We start from the raw sequence: 22,898 nt of genomic DNA on the forward strand, positions 1-22,898 counted from the left end.
GTGTGTTGCCAAGGGATGTCGTTTCACTCTTAACTGAGCATTGCAGCCAGTACAAGTGTTCCACATACCTCTTTATAAGAGGATTACTTCTACATTTTAGGTTTTGTACACAACTGCCCAAAACTCTTATTTTTGTAAATTTGGTATTTTTATGCATATATAAAGATGTATACAGGTACCATTCATTTGGTAGAAGATTCTTTTGGCTGCATATTTATGAGGGTGATTGTTTTTGTTGAATGGTTATTTGGTACAGTGAAATTAGTTGCACATCTATGTAGTGTTTGTATTTTTAGGTTGAATTCTGAGAATCAGTTTAGCTGATTTTTGCAGCTTGTGTTTCATTTGTTGTGATGTTTTTTCCCTGTGACTCAAATTTGGTGATGTTCTTGCTAATAAGGATCCCATCCACAACAATCCCTTTTTTTCCCCCATTTTTGCACATGGAGTCAGGGGTGTCACTTCAACAGTGACAATCTAGAGCCAAGGTTTACACCAGTGGGTGGCTAGCTCTGCCACAGTAGTTCTTCCACACCACATACGCACAGCCCTGTGGTTAATTTAGAATGTCCAGTCCACGTACTGCACAGCTTTAGAATGTGGGAGGAAACCCATATCAACATGGGTAGGACATGCAGACTCCATACAGAAGGCACCTCAGCTGAGAATCAAACTGAGGAACCTCCTGCTGTGAGGTGACAATACTATCTGTTGTACAAGGATCACAGTCAGTAAATAATGGCAGTGCATGCAACTGAGCTCACTGTTTTGTATGGGAAATCACAGCTTTTTATGATTTCTAAACATGCACCAGCAGTTAACTGTTTTGGAGATTTCCTTTGAGTTGGTGTATATAAATTGTGTGTGTGGTGGGGCAAGATTATCTCTATTTTTGTTAAGTATTTGGTCCAGTTTTTTACCAAATGTGATTCTACGTGAATTTTCTAACAAATATGGCTTCTACTTATTTTTCATCTACCAAGTGTAATATATACACACACATTTAAGTATTTACTCATTAAGAAATGCATAAGCAGAGTAATCCAATGGGTGCAATGTTGTTACTCATGAAACTAATCTGTGACATGATGTACTTTGAATTTTTGTACAGTGCATTAAAAGTAGGAATAAGTTACAGTCCAAGTTCCATACATGTCCAAATATTTTTTTTTAACCATCTTTACTCATACTTATGTGATTTGACTTGAGTATGTGAATTGCTCAAGTTTGTTGCAAGACGAAGCAAAAATGTGGTAATGTATACTGTGCACTTCTCAAAGCCAGCTGTTTAAGGGCATTTCAAACCTTACACATAAGTAAAACGTGGCATTCAATGGATAGCTATTTTCAAGAACAAATATTTAAGTGAATTGAAAAGTGTAGGCCAGAGCTCTTGCTGGCAGGTGGAAGGACTTGTCCAAATCATACCTCACAACTGTCTCAATTTTTGCCCTGTCCCTTCTAAAATCCTTATTTTCTTGTTTTTCCTAGTAAATCACTGAGGATTGTAATTAGTAATGCCAAGACATTAGAGATTCATACTTACTATTCTTAAAACATGCATGTTGTTTGTCTTTCAGCTTTTCCTGGTTAGGGGTCGCCACAGCGGAACTCCAGTCAGCTAATGAATCATGCATACTAATGTGCAAAATCTGTTCTTCTATTACCCTTTTAAGTGAATTAAGAGTAATGCAAATTTCCTTGATTTGAGATCTTTGGCTATCCCCCCCCACACACAATTATTTTTACTTTGTCCAAAATTCTTAAGAGAAGTTGAATATTAGACTAGCTAGATGTAACTTCAGCTTTAAACCAGGCCTGCAGTGGTATGGGTCTATTTTTTTGCTCATTTTCTTTGTACTAAAGGCCAAAGGTTTTGCTGTGTAACAGGGAAACAGTAAAAAAAAAAAAAAAAAAAAAAAGGGGAATCCTTTAATACACATTGGTTATTTTTATACATTGTTAGACTTGTCATTTGTATTACTATTCATTTGCTTACAACAGTCATAGAGAGTATTATATTCCGATAACAGCAGAGTGTATTCCAAGAACTAAACCAGCATGAGAATGGAGAAAATAGATTTTGCCAATAGGGATATAAATAATAGGCAAGAAGGGGGGGGGGGTGGAATTTATTGGAGAAAACTGGCAAAGGAACCAAGGTACTGGGAGCAAATAACTAGAAAGGGAAAGGTAATAGAATGGGAAGAGGGCAAGAATTTATTTGGACTGCAGGTTAGAGATTGCCATCAAGGATTGATATCAGACTATAGGCTCACCCAGTATTGAGAAAGTAACTGAATCTTTTCCTGACTTGGTCTACGTACAGCATCACCAGAAACATAAGATCACTTTGAAGAGTGTTTAGAAACATGAGACACAGATACAATAAAATAATTCAATGAGGTTTTAACCACTGAAGAAAGCAGGGTAACAGCTTTCTCATACTCTTAAAGGAAGCAGGGTAACAGCTTTCTCATACTCTTAAAGGAAGCCTGTAAACATTTCAACATGGGAGCCTGGCTGTTCAAACTTCTGAAAGTTAAACTGGCAGTGTAATAAACTTTTTTTCTCAAATCTATATAAAGTTCTCCATCCTTGTCAAAGAGAATGGAGTTAGCATTAAGTCTGTTTAGTAGTAGAAGCTTTTTTTTTTTTTTGAGAAATAACTGAAGGGTCTGCTGTAGGTTGGGTCTGAGAGACATAATATAACCTATCAGGAGGATGATTGTCAGGCATGCTGGAAAGAAAACACCTTCAAATGATAAGACAGCTGCTGGCTGTGAAAGATTCAGTTCCAAATCCTAAAACTTTTAGCTGGGAAACAGGAACTTCCTTCTTTTTCTACTGAATAGCATCTTTTATTTTGGCTAAAGGATAGTCCAACATCCAGCCAGTATACAAAAGCCTTTAGGTTGTAACAGGTACATCTTACATCACACACAATGTAGGGCATAAAGGTAATGTCTGGACATACCATCCTCAGAAAGTACAGTTGTGTACCTACCATAAATGTAGATGTTCGAGTGTATTCACTGTTGCAGACATTACTCTTGGGTTATCCTGCTGGCAGGCTACCCGCAGTCAGCCTGAATTCCAAAGTCTAGGTCCAGCATCGGTTGCTGTCGCCTCTTTCCTGATGTCAGTGCGCCAGGGGTATAAAAGATGCAGCTGACGCCATTTCCTTCAGTTTTTCTTGCCCCAGATGTCAGGTGCCCCCAAATGGTAGGCTGAAAAAAAATTGCCAATAATTATGCATGCAGTAAAATAAACATTTCCTTCATCTACAAGCAAATACACCACATAGGTTGTATAAGACAGAGAGGTATAGGTAAGTCCCAGCAAAGAAAAGGGGGATGGTGGGTGGGTAACCTGGACTGCAACAGTGAATACACTCGAACATCTACATTTATGGTATGTACACAACTGTACTATGTTCATCGTGTTTCACTGTTGCAGTCATTACTCTTGGGTTGAATCCCAAAGCTGAGGTTGGGTGGCTGGGCCTAACTAGGAATAGGAGAGGCTAGAAGGCCCTGCAGAACTGTAGTGGCAAAGCCTGCTCTGGATTTAGAGTAGAGAGGTAAATGGTAGTGCTTTGTAAAAGTATGCACTGAACTCCAAGTTGCAGCCTCTAAAATGTCTTTGGTTGGTACTCCTCTGAGAAAGGCTGCTGCCCTGGTTGAATGAGGCCTAATGCCCTTGGGCACTGGTTTGCCATGTTGTGAGTAGCAGAGACGAATGCAGTGGCCTATCCATTTTGAAATAGTCTGTTTTGAGATAGGTTTTCCTTGAGATCCTGCAGCATATGCCACTAAAAGTTGCTCAGTCTTTCTGAAAGCTTTAGTTCTGTCCAAGTAGAAAGTGTAGTGGTCTGTGTCTGTCCAAAGAATGCAGAAGTCTCTCACCCTTATTCTGTGGGTTTGGATAAAAGGTAGGCAAATGAATGGTTTGGTGAAGGGCCACACTGGACATAGGCATAAATGTTGGGTTCATCCTTAGAGAAACCCTGTCTGGATGGAAAATGATGAAAAGTTCCACAGCCATGAGTGCCTGTAACTCAGGTTCCACAGCCATGAGTGCCTGTAACTCTGAAACTCATCTTGCAGAGGTAATTTCTAGGAGCAGAGCTGTTTTCCAAGATAAAAACTTTATATCAGCTGTATTGGCTGGCTCAAAAGGCAGCAGTGTGAGATTTTCCAAGACATAATTGAGGTCCCATGCAGGTATTGGGGCTCTTCTTGGAGGTCTTATGTTTTTGGCCCCTCTGAGGTACTGCCTTATAGCAATGGATGGGAAAAAATAGGAGGTTCCGTATTATAATGAGCTGAAATGGCAGAGGCATGAATTTTAATTGATGAAAAGGATAGGCCTTTGTCCAGCATCTCAGTTAGGTATTGTAAATTCTGAGGAATATTTGGTACAGATGTGTCAATTCCTTGTGCCTGGTTCCAAGCACAGAATCTTTTCCATTTTTCTGCATAATATTTTCTGGTACTGGGCCTCCTGGCCTCCAAAATAACATCCATCACTGCTTTAGAAAGAAGTGTGGTTACATTATCCGCCATGCTGCCAGATTTAGGGTCCTGAGTTGGCTGTGCAGAATCTGATTGTTTCGCTGGGTCAGTAAGTGAGGAATTAGAGACAATGTCCAGGCTGGGCCTTGAGACAAGCTTTTTAGGATTGGGTACCAGTGCTGGCGTGGCCAGTCTGGGGCAATCAGAATCATTCTTGGCTTCTCTTGTCTGACCTTTAGGAGTACCTTGGGGAGGAGAGGCAGAGGAGGAAAGGCATATACTGTTAGACTTTTCCAGCTGAATGATAGAGCATCCACTTTCCATGCTTGCTTGTGATAAGTCCTTGTGCAGAATCTCTGTAGTTGGGAGTTGTGAGGGGAGGCAAATAGATATATGTCTGGGCATCCCCATTCCGTTGTTATCATGCTGAAGACTTGTGGATCCGGGATCCACGAGGTTTCTGCTTAGTTCGTCTGCCAGAGTATTGTTCTTTCCTGGCAGGAATTGTGCTTGCAGGTGTACTTGATAAGTCAATGCTGTGTCCCACAAAGTCATGGCTTGTCTGCAGAGGGGGTAGGAATGTGTGCCTCCCTGCTTGTTTATGTACCACATGACTGTAGTATTGTCCATCCTTATCAATAGTTGTCCTGGATGGAGTAGATCCTTGAAAGCTGTCAGGGCATTCTGAATGGCTAGCATCTCTTTTTGATTGATATGGAGATGCATTTGGCTTGTGGGCCATGTGCCCTGAATACATTTTCCTGCCATGTGTGCTCCCCAGGCATAATCTGATGCATCTGTTGTTATTGACTGCCTGGCTGTGGGTAGAGTGAATGGCTGTCCCTTGTTGATGTGACAGGCCTGTGCCCACCATCGAAACTCCTGAGGATAATTAATGCTTCCAGGCTTTGACAATGTTGATTCCAGACACTTTTTAGGTACCATTGAAGTTTCCTCATATGCAGTTTGGCATATGGAATTAGCAGAATGCAGGATGCCATGAAGCCCGCATCCCAAAGCCTGCAGAATTTTTCTTGCAGGTAACTGGGTCTTTGTTGCCAACATTTTGAAGTAAGAAGTCAGTTGCCTTTGTTTGTCTGGTGTGAGATAAGCCATCTGGGCAGTTGTATTTAAGCTTGCACCCAGGAATATTATCTCTTGAGAGGGTACTAGTTTTGATTTCTTTTCGTTTACTATGTACCCTAGGCAAATTAATAATCTTTTTACAAATGCCAGGTACTTTAGTAGAGTGTCCTTGTTCTCTGCTTGTATAAGGCAGTCGTCCAAGTAAGGATATATTTGAATTCCTCTTTGTCTGCAAAATGCAATTACTGGTGCCAGGCATTGTGTGAAGACCCTGGGTGCAGTAGATAAGCCAAAGGGCAGTGCAAAGAATTGGTAGTGCATTGAGCCAGCTATGAATCTGAGGTATCTTCTGCACGATTGCGATATGCAGGTATGCCTCTTTTAGGTCAAAAGTTACAAGCCAAGCCTTCTTGCCCAGCTTGGGCAGAAACTGCTGCAGAGTTAACATTTTTGAATTTTGGAACGTCCAGAAATGTGTTTAGAATAGACAGGTCCAGTATTGGTCTCCAGGCTTTGTCCTTGCTGGGTACCAAGAAAAGTCTTGAATAAAAGCCTTGTCCCTGCTTTTTCTGTGGTACTTGCTGAATGGCCCTCATGTTCATAAGGGACAACATTTGTTTTTGTGCCTCTGCCCATTGATTGTGTGGCAGGTTTGGCATTCCTTTTGCCTTTGGCAGGGTGTGGAAGTGGAACCTGTAGCCCTGGGACACTGTATTCAATACCCATTGGTCCTGGGTGATCATATGCCAATTTTGAGAGAAAAGTGCTAGGTTTTCCCCCTAAGGAGGCTGCAAGAAGATAAGTGCTTGGTGCTGGCAGAGGCAAGTCATTGGGACTGTTTCCTGTATGGCTGTACTTTGTCTTCTCCACTTTTGGAGGTAGAACTGCCCCATTATTTAGGCCTGTATGAGCCATGGGGCTGGGATCTGCCTCTGGGGCATATGTATCTGCCTCTTTGTGGCCTGTCTGACACTGGAAAGGACCGATTCTTTGTAGGCCAGTTCCTGCTAAATCTTGGTGGCTGAACCTGTAAGAAATCCTTTACTGTTTGCATAGATTTCGCTTTGTCCTCCATTTTCTTCAAAACCTCCTCTGCTTTAACACCAAATAAGGTATCATGCTGTAATGGAGCATCTAATAATTTTGCTTTAACATGATCGGGCAGATTTTGTTCCTTTAACCAAGCATGCCTCCTAATGACAGAACCTGTAACTGCGGCCCTGCAGGAGGCCTCCAGAGAATCAAAACTACATTGCAATGTATGATTTCCCACTTTTTTCAGTTGCATGCAATAAATCCTGCATTTTCTTATTTTCTGCACAATCAGAATGGGCCAACATTTTCTGTTTTAACTGAGACATTAAGTATTGCTGATATTTAATCATATGAAATTGACAATTTAAAGCCCTCACGGCCAAAGTAGCAGAAGTGTAAACCTTTTTCCCCCATCTGTCTAGTGCCCTTGAATCCCTGTCAGAAGGGATAGGGTTTTTCGCAGTAACGGCCTTAACCCCCTTTGGGACCCTGAGAAATAGTTTCTGGGTCATCAGCAGGATTTTTATAAAGAAATTTATGTGAATCTGGAACCCTGTAGTATCTGTCTGGTTTAACAGGAGCTGGAGGTAAGGAGTCGAGGGAAAAGCCGGACTCTCTAAACACATCATCTACAATGTCTAGCACAGGGGGAATAGCAAGAGGCCTATGCTGAGGTAGTAAAAGAAAATCTCTAAGCCTTTTCTTTGATTCTGAGTAATCTTGGCTCTCCCAGTGGAAGTGCTCCCTCATGGTATGCAGGGTTTCCCCAAAAGAATAATCATCAGGAGGAGAGGCTGAATGGGATAGATTCTTCAGCATCAGAATCCTCATAGGGAGGAAGAGAGTATTCCTGTACAGAAGAGGAGTCAGAGGAAATGGAAACCTGATCTGAAAAGTCATAGTCTGTCTCTTGCCTAGGCCTCTTGTCAGGAGGGGGATGGGAACCCCTGATCAAGGTAATAAGGTCTTCGGCCATTTTGCGCATCTGTTTATTAGGCATGGAAGTTTGTCCTGGAGAATGCTGTACTTGTTTCTTTGTCTTTAGAGCTGCTTTAGTCTTTGCTTTAGAAGCTGAAGTAGGCTTTACATATAGCTGTGTAGGTCTGAAAACACCCTCAGAAGCTGATGCCTGCTCAGCAGCTCTGGACCCATCTGAGGGAATGATTTACGAGTGTCCAATACCTTGAGTATCCAGAGGCCTGGCTGGCTCCACGTGGGAGTAGTCAGCGGCCTGTGGCTCTAAGGTAACGGGCGTCAGGGGCTGTGAAAGCGCCTCACTGAGAACCAGCGACTGGCTTAGCAGAAGCCTCATCGTTGGTTTTGGATCTCGGATGCCTGTCCTCTTTTTCCTTGCGTTTTTTAGAAACTCCAGTCATCGGCTGTTCCGACGGCATTATATAATTGAATTTTCGATTGAAATAATGATCAGGGCCTAGGCAAGGAATACAGTAAGAATGAAAATCCTTATGAGGTATTTGCTTCCCACAAGAAATACAATTGTTAACTTTTTCTGACATCGGTCTGGAGCAAGAAAAAAGTTTCCCCAACGGGGTACTTCGCCTTAATGAAGACTTCGGATCTGAAATTCGTCTGTGAAAATCTCAGGAATCGGCCAACCGGCACTTGTGAACTGCTTTTGCTTTGGGCACTGCGTGACAAGAAAGACTGAAGAAAATGGCATCGGCTGCATCTTTTATACCCCTGGCGCACTGATGTCAGGGAAGAGGTGACCGCAATCGACGCTGGACCTAGACTTTGGAATTCAGGCCGACTGCGGGTAGCCTGCCTGCAGGATAACCCAAGAGTAATGACTGCAACAGTGAAACACGATGAACATCTGAAAAACTACAGTAGGAACGACAGCCTAATGATACTAGTAGGTAACAAGTATATGCAGAACGAAAAAGGAGGAGGGAGCAAATACCATAACAGTAGATGGCATCCTCTTCACTGTTGCAGTAAGATTGATTTTACACAACTGTACTATGCTCTTCCATATCCCTGTTGCAGTATTCCTAACACTAGGGAGAGTACAATTACAAGGAGGAAGGGCCAGCAGAGCCCTAGAAAATCCATCTATGGCCCTAGAAATTGCATCCAGCTAAGGTATGGACAGAAGTCCAGGTAGCTGCTCAAGAATAGAATTAGTATCTAAACCCTTGAAAGAAAATAAAACACCAACAAAAGCCACTGCCCTAGCAAGAAGGAAGGTTCTTTCAAAGGGAAGGTTCTTTAAATGAGAGGTATTAGAAAAAGAGCCAGAATCCAACCAAAAACAAAACACCTAAAAAAAAAAAAAATAAAGAAGATAAACAGTCAAAAAAGCTTAGTCTTTTCCAAATAATATAAATAATATGTCTATACAAATCCAAGGTGTGCAGAACCTTCTTACTAGCAGATTAAGGAGAAAAGGGGGGAGTGGGCAAATGAATAGACTGATTAAGAGATCACTCATTAACCACCTTGGATATAAAAGAATGATTAGCACAAAGGAACAACCTGTCCTTAAGAAAAACTAAAAAAGGGGAAACAGCCATCAAGGCTTGCAGCTTAGACACCCATCTGGCAGAAATAATGGCCAAAAGAACAATCTTCCAAGAACAATTCTGTAAGGAAGCTGAAGCAGCAGGCTCAAAAGTAGCCTGAGTTAATTTCTCTATAAAAAAAAAAAAAAAAAAAAAAGGGCCCAGTAAGGAGGGACAGGTTTCCTGGGAAGTCTAATGTGAAGGATCCCTTTAAGAAATTAGCCACATATTTAGAGGCTACATGGGAGTCAAAGGCAGACGAGCCGTAACAGCTGATAGTTGGGTCTTAACAAAAGAATATGCCAATTCAGCAATTCACACAAATGAGAGAACCACAGTAAGTGGATCCAGGTTACGAGAAAGACACAAAACAGAAAATATTTTCCATTCAGATAAGTAAGATTTCCTGGTAGTGGGATTCCTGTAGGACCCGAATCATGTCATCAGAAAAAAAGGTGTCTGAATGGAATTAAAAACTTGTCACCCACAATGTCAATTGAAGAGTGGACAGGTGGGGATAGATGAGAGACCCCTTGTCTTGAATTAGTAGGTCCATCATGTGAGGTAACTTATGCTGACTGCCCTTACCTACATGCAGAAGAGGGAACCAAACAAAAAGGGAGTTACCAGCAAGATTTTGGGAGCATCCTATTTTATTTTGAACAGGATTTTTGGAAGGGGGGACATAAGGTAACATCCCCTTCCAAGCCAGAGGGTATGGAACTGTGGCACAAAGTGGCTGTCCAGATTAATTCCTCAAACCTCAAGAACTTAGAATCAGGGACATATTGGATTAACTCCCCAGTGTATGTCGTATCAAAAAATTATTAGCCTCTGACTTCATTACATTTTTTCTGTCTCAGATAAGTGGCAAGCACAATACTTCATACCTTTTTTTCTCCTTAATTTTATTCTTTAGCCTCCCCCTTTTTGACCATTCATCTACCCATCTTCTCATTTTTTCATCCAAAATTCAATGTTGAAGTTTAAAGTAGTGAAACAACCAAAGACACTAGGACACTGACCTGGGGCAAAAGTATAGTAGCCGATTGATTTTTTTAGATGCTCCATATCCACCTCATGGCACAATAAAACACACCTTGTTTCACTACTTCTCAGTTTTGTTTGCTCTATGCTCCTGTCGGTCCTTCTTTGGCCCCTCCCCCTTTTATCTGTGGCATCAAGACAAGAGTTAACTTAATTTGTAAAGTCTAATGTTGCCATTTTTAAATAGTACACAGCTGTGCTTCAGCCTTGAACAGCATCCCATAAGTAGTGTGCCCACCATGCAAGTTTCTGTTAGTGTTATGTATTTTTGCCTCTGGAAAACATATGCTGCAACTGAATTAAGGCACACTTCTTTAGCTCAAAGTATAGTAGCTCCAAGTGTTTGCTATACACATTGCTTATATTAGTATTTTACACTCATGGGGGGGGGGGACAAGATTACTGAACCTTTTTTTCTTGTTTAGCATTCACTATTTATTTTTTCTTTGATGCCCCCATTTATCCACCATGTTATTGTACGGCAAAGCTTGCTTTACCAGTTATTGTTTAAAATAACTCTCCTTGCTGCCTGCATTTACCCATCATGTTTTCTATCACAAAGCTTGCTTTAATGCTCATAGTTTACATTAATTTTCTTTGATGACTGTATTTACCCACTGTTATTCTGCCATAAAACTTGCTTTAGCAATCACTGTTTAATTTAATTTCCTTGATGCCTGCATTTCCTCACCATGTTAGTTTGCTGAACAGCTGAATCATTTTTTATGATTGTAATGAATTATTGTTGCCTGGTATACATAGTAAGCATTAGAGCCTTTAGTTCTCCAACATAAGCATTGGTAAAATACTGTACCACATTAAGTAATCTGATTTATCCATGATTATCTGACACAGTAAAGTATTGGATTTGCTTGTGTATACTTGCCTGCACTGTCAATTTCTCTCCCTGCTCTACTTTATTCCTCTCCATTAAACAATCTACTCTATTCTTTTTCAGTCCCTATCTAATATTTCTGCGGTTTGTTCCTGAAGTGTTTGCTCAGCTTAATTTCCCAAACCTCAAGAACTCCAGAAAAAGGGATATATTGGATTTAACTGCCTAGTGTATGCCATGTCAAAAAATTATTAGTCTCTCTGACTTCATTAAATTTTTTTGTCTTGGGTAAGTGGCGAACACACTAGTTCTGACTTTTTTTTTTTTTAACCCCTGTTCTCCTTTATTTTCCTTTAGCCTCTCCCATTTTGATAATTCATCTACCCATCATCTTGTTTATTTTTTTTCTTTCATCCAAAATTCAATGTTTAAGTTTAAAGTAGTGAAACAACCAAATATACTGGGATACTAGTTGGTTGATTGAATTTTGGATTCTCCATATCCGCCCTGTGGCTGAACCTGCTCTGTTTACCCTTGCTCCACTCAGGCTCACTCCACTCTCCTTCCCTACCACCAGTTCTCACCCATCCCCATTATCCCTAAATGTATACCACATAGCCGCAACTCCAACCACAAACCAATCCAACCTATCAAAATTCTAGCACTTCCTATCTGCTCACTTCCTTTCATGAATAATTACCATCACCATGGATCCTTCCACCTCATGCATATTATTCCTATCTCAAACTATACTACTACTAGCTGCACTACTACAACTCTCCTCAACACTGGAATAACTCTCATCAAACACTCATCTGAAACTAACTCCCTTTACACCAAATCAAATAGCTACTCTGACATACACCCTAGCCTATATTGTATAACACCACTACTTTGCTCTAAAATTGCAAAATATTCTACTCTATATCCAAGTTATCCCCTCTCCTTTCTTCTGCACCTCTTTACCTCAAAGCAACCCTCTCACACACTATTCCTTTCATCAAATTTCCTAACATTAATACAATGTGGCAACATCCATCCCAACCCAGGTCCTATTCCTGCCACTTCCCCATTGAAAATAACCCCACATAAATCTTCAAAGCATCTGCAACAAAACATCCAACTTGCATGCCTGGCTAGCTCATAATACAGACATCCTTGCCACTACCAAGATCTGGTTAAAACCAGATATATAAATGACTCAGAATTCCTCCCACCTAATTATTGTGCAATAAGAGCAGCTAGAACAAAAAAGAGGAGGTGGCAGTGTCATCATCCTATTCCCTGATACCTTTAATATACTCCCATTTTTTGGTTACATCCCACAATTCTCCAACACAGAAATCCTGGTCACCTTCTTAAAAATAAACAAGTCTAAAAACCTTTATATCATTGCCCTTTATATTCCACCTGGTGGTAACATTACTATTCTTGAAGAAGAAATACTATCTTAGGTCTCCTAAACCATAAAAAAAAAATTGAAACTATAACACTTAGGGATGTTAACTAACTGGTAAAACCCCACTTCAAAAGCCCCATTCTTGAATATTAACCTGTTTAACTCCACCCAACTTATTAAATCTTTGGTAGTAACAGAACCGATGAATGATCCATCCTAGACTGGATCTTAAGTCTCAGAACCCATAAAAATCACATCAGCAGGTACCCTCCCAAACACATTAAGTAATCACCTTCCTGCCTTTATTATTCAAGGTAATTCTCCCATCACAAAAGTCCATCATGTTAAACATGTTAGAAACCTAGCCAACTTTAACCTACATACATTCAGTCATTCTGAAAAGCATCAATTGGAATAACCTAAAAACTCTTTCCCTACAGAATGCTCTGCAATATTTTAACTCTACCTTTCTAAAAATATTATTAGACAGTCTAGTAATGCCTCCAGTCCAGAGTCAAAAGCCAACAATGCTCCTCCATTAACAGAATCCACCAAGGAGCTGATGTTAACCAGGGACAAAATCTGGAAATCATGGCACAAACATAAAAACAATAAATTCCAATCTATTCAAGTTTAAACAACTTCAAAATTAATAACTAAAGACAAGAAGGATTACTACTTAAAGCTTCAAAAAAAATAACCATGAACAATTCTGGACCTCCATAAGTACTCTTCTAAACCCAGCCATAAAAAGTAAACCTTGCCCCCACTCTGACAAAACTCCAGATCAAATAGCTAGTCTTTAACTCCTACTTCATAGGCACTATAAAAATATATGTATATTACAGCCAATTTCTCCAAACCTCTCCCCACAACTAACATCCCTGGCCCATTTACTCCCTCTCAACATACTCTATCACAGACTCCCCACTCCCTTCTACAGGATTACTATCTCAAAGCACTCTCACAAAACACAAACAATCCCAACCTACTCCAAACCCACTCAAACCTCATTACTAGCAATCTCCTTCCTGAATTTTCACTCAAAATTGTCCCTATGGCAGCCATTAAAAAAAACTACTTGTAAAACTAAAACCAAGCTCTAATGCAACTGATGGTTTTACCCATAGAGTATCTAAAAATCTCTGCAGATGCTACTGCTTACCCCATCAGCATACTAATTAATAGATGCATACAAAAATCCTATGTTCCCAATCTTTGGAAAAAAACATTCTACCCCTGTACAAAGGGGGTACCTCAACCAATACTTCCAGTTTCTGCCTCATAGCTATACTGTCCCCATCTCCAAACTCCTTGAAAAATGTGTACACATGCAACTCTTACACTACCTTCTCAACAACCAAATCCTTTCAAACCCAACATGGATTCAGAATAGGCCACAGTACTTCAACTGCCCTAATATCCTTTATGGACATGGTCAATAAGGCATGTGACTCCGGGGAAAATTGTATCCGCTCCATTTCTGGATTTATCAAAGGCGTTTTACACCATCCACTCCTTTCTCAACTATCCAACATTGGACTATCTACTCCATCCCTCAACTGGTTTAAAAGCAACTTCTCAAATAGCATGCTGTAAAGAGGAAACACTCCATTTCCCCCCATATATCCAGTCCCACTGGTGTTCCACAAGGCTCCGTACTAGGACATCTACTGTTTAATATTTTATCAACAACCTTCACTCATCATTTCAACAAGGGCCTCTAGTTCCGTATGCAGATGACTCCACTGTCACCTGCTTTGCTGAAAACACAACACTCAAACAGCATTTTCCACCAGAGACCAGGCTCCACAATAACCACTTATCTCTAAACCCTAATAAAACCAAGCTTATGATAATCACTCCCAAGAAAAATACTCCCGTCAACAAATCTCAGTTTACCATACTCTGTCATGATTGCTATGTCTTTAATATGTTTTTCCTATTCATCTATGTCAATTGTAATTATGTTTGCCAAGCATCTGATATACTGTAGCTATTCTACCCATTAACAGTACTTGAATTTCTTTTTACTAAGTTTATCTTATTCCCTCTTTACTTCAAAATGTTTTACTTTGAAAATTAGTATATCCTTTGTACTTATAACTGTTTGTATACCGATTTATATTCTAATTACATTTCTTATAAAGCTTTTTTCCCCAGGCATCTACTAAAAATGAGCTCTGTTTGGCCCAATGGACTATCCTGGTAAACAAATTCCAATAAATAGATCAACTTGAGTATCCACTGGTGGACAGTGTTCAGAAACACATCCATGTGAAGCATCCATTGTGAATTGTGTTTATGGACTTGCTCAGACAATCTGCCACTATATTCTGATCTGAGGGAATGTAAACTGCACAAAGGGTCACCTGATACTGGATAGCCAGATCCAAAACCTGAAGGACTAACCTGCATAAGAGATTGGATCTTGTCCCACCTTGCTTGTTGACATACCACATCACTGTGGTATTGTCTGTGAGAACTTTGACAGATCCTGGAAGGAAAAGAGAATGAAGAGCCAGCAGAAGAGCTCTCATCTCTTCGACATTGATGTGGTCTATCTTTTGCTGAAGAGACCAAAGGCCCTGCACCTTCAGAGGAAGGAGGCCCCCATACCACGTCCAAGCCATCTGTGCAAAGTTTGAGAGGGGACTGGAGGTTGAAAAGGAAGCCCTGGGTTGAGGAACAACTGATGAATCCACCACTGACATTCCAGCTTAAGACATAGAAGTAGAGGAACTAGAAAACCTAAAGGACAAGAATGTTGAAGTCAAAATGACTTTAGAAACCAGTGGAGCTTGGCTAAAAGGAGAATAGGAATGATGGAAGCCATGAAACCCAGAACCTTCAGAAATTCTCTGGCTGTAATTGAAGCCAGAAGAAGAAGGGATTAAAAGAAAGCAATGACAGTTAAAGCCTTGGGAGGAGGCAGGCATGCCAGCATAGGAACAGTCTGCATCCTGCATCCCAGAAAAACATGATCCTGATGAGGAGTCATGAATGACTTTTGGAAAGTTGCAGTAAATCCAGGCCTTGCAGGAGAGAGAAAAAGTGCAGATGCTGAAGTAACATCTCTGGAGAAGAGGTCTGAATAAACAAGTCATCAAGGCAAGGAAATACCAGTACCCCCCCTAAAGCTGCAGAAAGCAATCACAGGAGCTAGGCAGTTGATCCTTGGGGTAGTAGAGAGGCCAAAGGGCAAAGCCTAGAACTGAAAATGCCAGGAAGCAACAGAGAAATGTAAAAACATCTTGAAAATGGAATTAATAGGAATGTGTAGATAAGCATCTTTGAGAGCCAGGGAAACTAGAAAAGCCAGAGGAAGTAGCAGGGGGAAACATGGCTTGAAGGGACAGCATCCAAAAGTAAGGAACCTTCAAAAAGGTGTTTAGCTGTGATCCATCCAGAATGAGTCTCCAGGTGCCTTCTTTCCTGTGGTCCCCCATCATTCTGGAGTAAAACCCTTATCCTTCTGAGGAGTTGGAATTTCTTGAATTGTTCTCTCAGCCAACAGGCTCTGAAGCACCTCTAGAAAAAAGGGCAATTGTTCCTGGGGATGCTGAGGAATGCCCAAAAAAGGAAAAGAGATTTTCAAACCATGTAATAACCATGGTGAATTATGGAAAGAACCTAGGAGTCTTGGGTGATCTGTAGCCAAATAGGAAGGGACAGAAAAAGATGTAGAGAAAGACTAATGTGACTGAGAAAAACAGGGCAAGGATAGTCGGATAGCACCTGGTTTGTCAGGAAAAGGAGGCTTCCAAGTAGAAGTAGTTTGGGTAGCCTTGGCAGACAGACTTCTTCTACCACCCTTTTTATCTTTGAGGGGAGGGTGAAATTATCTACAGCTAAAGGCAGACTTGTTAGGATCCACTGAAACTTGGGTACAGGGGAAACAAAAATATGCTTAAACTCCTGTAAGGCCTTACCCTTTGACTGCAGGGACTTAAGCAACTCTGCAGCAGTACCAAACAAATGCATATGATCCAGAGAAGCACCCATCAGTTTAGCCTTCATAACATCAGAGAAAGGCTGAAGCCTGAGCCAGGAATATCTCCTCAAAACAGATCCAAAAGCAGCAGCCTTAGATGAAGCGTCAGCTGCATCATAGCTGCATTTAATGGAGTGGTGAGCTACTTGGGAAGATGTCAAAAGCAAAAGCAAAGGCCTTCCCTTCAGAATCAGGGAGATCTGACATAGCCTGACAGGCTTGAGAGAGAAGAGCCAAAACATATCTAGTCATAGGTGTCTGATAGTAAACAGCTCTAAAGACTACGGTAGCAGAAGTATACACCTTACCTAGCCTCTCCATGGTTCTGCTGTCCTTGTTAGATGGAAGTAACTTAGTGGAAGGCTGCAATGTGAAGGGCTTATCTAAAGCAAAGTGCAGTTCTGTACACTTACCATAAATGTAGATGTTCGAGTGTATTCACTGTTGCAGTCATTACATTTGTGTAATCTGCTGGCAGGTTGCCCTCAGTCGGCCTGAATATCAAAGTCTTGGGTCCTGCATTGGTTGCTGTCTCCTCTTCCATGACATCAGGTTGTCAGGGGTATAAAACATGCAGCCGACACCATTTTAATCAGTTTTTCTTGCCCCAGATGTCAGGTGCCCCCCAAATGGGGAGCAAAAAAATATATATATATATATATATATATATATATATATATATATATATATATATATAAATGCACTTTAGAACACATAAAATTTACCGTCAACTAAAAGCAAATGCACCACAAAGGCTTTTGAGCATAGTGAAGGACAAAAAAGGTATAGAAAGGGGGCTAGCGGGTGGGTAATCTGGATTGCAACAATGAATACACTCAAACATCTACATTTATGGTGAGTGTACACAACTGTACTATGTTCTTCATGTTTCACTGTTGCAGTCATTACATTTGGGTAGAATCCCAAAGCTATGGATGGGGAGGATGGAACTAAACAGCATTAGGAGCAGCTGTAAGGCCCTGCAGGACTGCAGTGGCAAAGCCTGCCCTGGATTTAGAAAAGAGAGGTAAATGGTAATGCTTTGTGAACGTATGAACTGATCTCCAAGTAGTAGCTTCTAGAATGTCTCTGGTAGGGACCCCTCTGAGAAAAGCTGCTGAAGTAGAGGCAGCCCTGGTGGAATGGGATCTGATCCCCTTGGGCACAGGTTTACCATGGTGCAAGTAGCAGAAACGTATGCAATGGCTTATCCATTTAAAAATAGTCTGCTTTGATATAGCCTTCCCCTCTGATCTTGCAGCAAATGCCACTAGTAGTTGCTCAGACGTTCTTAGAGATTTTGTCCTGTAAGTAGAATCTTAGTTGTCTGTGTATATCCAATGAATGCAGAATCTGCTCCCCCTTGTTCTGCGGATTTGGGAAGAAAGCTGGCAGGTGAATGGTCTGGTTAAGAGCCACACTGGATACCACCTTCGCCATAAAAGAAGAATTGGTCCCGAGGACCACCCTGTCTGGGTAACATATAATGAAAGGCTCCACTGCCATGAGAGCCTGTAGTTCTGAAACCCTTCTAGCTAAAGTGACTGCCAAAAGAAAGGCTGTTTTCCAAGAAAGAAATTTTATATCCACAGTAGCTGCTGGTTCAAAAGGAGGTAGGGTGAGTTTTTCCAGCACAAAATTGAGGTCCCATGCAGGAGTTGGTGCTCTCCTGGGAGGCCTTAACATTTTGGCCCCTCTGAGGTACTGTTTTAGCAGGGGATGAGAAAAGAATGGAGGCTCTGTGTTGTAATGAGCCGAGATGGCTGAGGCATGGATTTTTATTGAAGAAAAAGATAGGCCCTTGTGAAACATCTCAGTTAAGTATTGCAAAATCTGAGGAATACTGGGCTTTGCTGTGTCTATTCCTTGTGCTTGGTTCCAAGCACAGAATCTCTTCCATTTATCAGCATAAGATTTTCTAGTACTAGGCCTTCTGGCCTGCAAAATGACATCCATCACAGGTTTACTGAGAGATGTGGTTGGTGAAATTAGTTGATTAGCCATGCTGCAAGATTCAGAGTTTGGAGCTGAGTGTGCAGAATTTGATAGTTCTGCTGAGACAATAGGTGAGATGTTTGAGGCAAGTACCACAGAGGAAGGTGTGACACATTCCTTAGAAGCAGGTACCAGTGTTGGAGAGGCCAGTCCGGAGCAATTAGAATCATTTTTGTTTTTTCCTGTCTGACTTTTAGTAAGACCTTGGAGAGTACAGGCAGAGGGGGAAAGGCATAGACTTCCAGCTAAAGGATAGAGCATCCACTTTCCATGCTTTTTTGTGATGAGCTCTTGTGCAGAATTTGTCCAACTGACAGATCTATTTGCCTCCCCCCAAAACTATGTCTGGGGTCCCCCATTTTTGTGTTGACATACTGAAGATTTGTGGATCCAGTTTCCATTCGTGCGGGTCCATAAGATTTCTACTTAGGTCGTCTGCCAGAGTATTTTGCTTTCCTGGCAGGAATTGATCTTGGAGATGTATTTGGTAAGTCAAGGCTATGTTTCACAAGGCCATGGCTAGTCTGCAAAGGGGGTAGGAGTGTGTACCCCCCTGCTTGTTTATGTACCACATAACTGTGGTGTTGTCCATTTTTATCAGTAGTTGTCCTGGATGAAGAAAGTCCTTGAAGGCTGTCAGAGCATTCTGAACAGCTAGCATTTCTTTCTGGTTGATATGTAGATGCATTTGGTCTGGGCTCCATTTGCCCTGAATGCATCTCCCTGCCAGATGGGCCCCCCCCCAAGCATAGTCTGATGCGTCTGTAGTTAGGGTTTGGGTGGCAGGGGTTAGAATGAATGACAGTCCCTTGTTTTGGTGACATGCCTCTGCCCACCAAAGAAACTCCTGTTACAGGGAATGAGAGGAATCATTGTTAGCAGGCTGTGACAATGTTGACTCGATAAGCTTTTTAGATACCATTGAAGTTTCCTCATATGCAGTCTCGCATATGGAATTAGTAGAATGCAGGATGCCATGAACCCCAAAGCCTGCAGAATTTGTCTTGCAGATAGCTGGGTTTTTGTTGCCACTTGTTTGAAGTATGTTGTCAGTTGAATTTGTTTGTCTGGCGTGAGATAAGCCATCTGGGCAGTTGTAGTCAAGCTTGCACCCAGGAATGTAATTATTTGAGAGGGTACCAGTTGTGATTTATTTTCATTTATGGTGTACCCTAGGCATGCTATAGAAGCCTTTTTACAAACGCCAGATGGTGAAGAAGAGTGTCCTTGTCCTCTGCCTGAATGTGACAATCGTCCAGATAAGGATAAATTTGAATGTTTCTTCGTTTGCAAAATGCAATTACTGGTGCCAGGCACTTTGTAAAGACCCTGGGCACAGTAGATAATCTAAAGGGGCAGTGCAGAGAATTGGTAATGCAAAAAGCCTGCTTTGAAGTGGAGGTATCTTTTGCAAGATCCCCTTATTGGGATATGCAGGTACGCCTCTTTTAAGTCTAGAGTTACCAATCGGGCATTCTTGCCCAGCATAGGCAGTAGCTATTGTAAGGTCAGCATTTTGAATTTTGGAATGTCCAGGAACGTATTTAGAATTGATAAGTCCAGAATTGGAGGCCATGATTTGTCTTTCCTGGGTACCAGGAAACGTCTTGAATAAAATCCCTGTCCATTTTCCTTTTCTGGCACTGGCTGAATAGCCCTCATTGTTTTTATGCCTCTGCCCACTGGTTTGGTGGCAGATCTGGCCATCCGTTTGGAATTGGCAACATGTGGAAATGACATCTGTACCCATGGGATACTATGTTTAATACCCACTTGTCCTGGGTAATTAAATGCCAATTTTGAGCATGAAGTGCTAGTATTCCCCCCAAGGGGACTGCTTGGAGATGGCAAAGGAAAGTCATTGAGACTGTTTACTGTAGGGTTGTACTTTACCTCCTGATTTGAAGGTGGAGTCACCCCATTGCTTTGACCTGTAAGATCCTTGTGATTGATATCTGGAGCCGTTGGAGCACTAGGTTTGCCCTGAGTGGCTCTGTTGGTCACAGGAAAGGACCAATTCTTAGTAGGCCAGTGTCTACTGAACCTGGGTGGCTGCACTTGCAAGAAATCTTTTACAGTTTGCATAGATTTAGCTTTGTCTTCCATTTTCTTTAAAACCTCTTCTGCCTTATTACCAAACAGACTGTCATGCTGTAAAGGGGCATCTAACAATTTAGCTTTAACATGATCATGCAGATTTTGCTCCTTGTGCCAAGCATGCATTCTTATCACAGATCCAGTTACGACGGCCCTGCAAGAGGCCTCCAAGGAATCAAAAACCACATTGCAAAGTATGCTTTCCAACCTGTTCTGCTGAATGCAATAAATCCTGTAACTCTATTTTCCACACAATCAGAAATCAACATCATTTTCTGTTTCAGTAAGCCTATAACATGCTGTTGATATTTAAGCATATGAAACTGGCAGTTTAAAGCCCTGATTGCCAAGGTTGCAGATGTATAAACCTTCTTTCCCCATCTATCCAGTGCCCTGGAATCTCTATCAGAAGGGGTAGGATTTTTGGCTGTAGAGGCCTTAACACCCTGGGGACCCGAGAAATAGTTTCAGGGTCAGCAGCAGGATTTTTGAAAAGAAATTTGTGGGAGTCAGGAACCCTGTAATATCTGTCTGACTTACTAGGAGCCAGAGGCAGGGAATCAGGAGCCATGCTTGATTCCGAGAACACATCATCAACAATGTCTAATACAGGAGGTATTGCCAAAGTCTTATGCTGAGGAAGAAGAAGAAAATCCCTAAGCCTCTTTTTAGATTCTGAGAAGTCCTGACTCTCCCAGTGAAAATGTTCCCTTAAAGTATGCAAAGTCTCTCCAAAAGAGTAATCCTCAGGAGACGCAGAAGGGATGGACTCCTCTGCATCTCAGAGTCCTCATAAGGTGGAATAGAAAATTCCTAATCAGAAGAAATGGAAACCTGATCTGAAGATTCATAATCAGTGCCTTGCCTAGGTCTCTTAGCAGGGGGTGGGGTTGGGAACCCCTGATCAAGGTAATTAAATCCTCAGCCATTTTGATCATTTGTTTTTTAGGCATAGGGGCCTGAGCACGTGGCTTGTGTCAGTTTTTTTAGACATAGAAGTTGGTTTTGGCCTTGTTTTTGATGATGGCATCGGTTTAATATGCAAATGTTGAGGCCTGAAAACACCCTCAGAAGCCGGTGCCTGCTCAGCGGCTCTAGACCCATCCAAGGGGGAGACATCCGCGGGTTCAATACTTGCAGAATCTTGCTGCATACCGGACTCGAATGGGTCTCAGTAGAGGCCTGCAACTCAAAAGTAGCAGGTATCAGTGGCTGCGAAAGCACCTCACTGAGTACCGGCAAACCAGCGACTGGCTTAGGAGAAGCTTCATCATCGGTTTTGGACCTCGATGGTCTGTTTCTTTTTCCTTGCATTTTTTGTGAACTTCAGTAGTAGGTTTGCTAACCGACATTTCAGGATAGTTAAATCTTGAACCAAAATATTTAGAAGCAAAAATATACCGACGCTTAATAGTGCGTTGGTTAAATTTAGCACAAAACTGACAGCAAGGCATGTTGTGATCAGGGCCTAGGCAAGGAATACAATACAAATGAAAATCCTTATGAGGTATTTGCTTCCTGCAAGTAATGCAATTATTAACTTTTACTGACATCAGTAAGGAGCAAGAAAAAATTTCCCCAACGGGGTACTTAGCTTTAGTTTGAAGACTTCGGTTCTGAAACTCGAAAACAAAAATTTCAGGAGTCGGCCGCCTGGCACCTGCAAACTGCTTCTGCTTTAGACACCGCACAGCAAGAAAGACTGATTAAAATGGTATTGGCTGCATGTTTTATACCCCTGATGTCATGGAAGAGGCGACCGCAACCGACGCAGGACCCAAGACTTTATTCAGGCTGACTGAGGGCAACCTGCTAGCAGATTAGCCAAATGTAATGACTGCAACAGTGAAACACGAAGAACATCAGGCACTTTACAAAACCTATCAGTTTTTTGGGGAGCAGGGGGTTAGGAATTAGGAGCCTGAGATGCAGTGGAAAAAGCATCCAGCAAGGCAGCAAGAACAGAATGACCGCACAGGGCCTGGAAGACTCCATCTGTAGAAGCTCGTAGTACCTTTTCTGAGCATTAGATACCTGAGCACAGACCCAGTTGAAAAATTCTGTTATTCTGGAAACAGTGTCATCAAACAAAATCTGCTCAAAAGGAGAGTCAGGACTGATAGACTCTTCTTCCTCAGAACCACAGTCAACTGCAGAAGGACTGTGAGAGAAATAAGGAAGGGACACTACATCAAAATCATCATCAGATGAACCCTGCTCACTTGGCCTCTTAAGAGGGGTAGAAGACCAAGGAGGAGCAGGAACAGAAACCCCGGTGGAGGCTTAATAGCCATAAGGGCATCAAATATGCCTTGAGTGAAGTTTTGCCGTGCAATCTGAGGATCTTTAAGGGCAGGCGAAATGTGTT

This window comes from Protopterus annectens, chromosome 8.part0 (assembly GCF_019279795.1).
Source record: "Protopterus annectens isolate FY-2018-M chromosome 8.part0, PAN1.0, whole genome shotgun sequence".
Taxonomy (NCBI): domain Eukaryota; kingdom Metazoa; phylum Chordata; order Ceratodontiformes; family Protopteridae; genus Protopterus; species Protopterus annectens.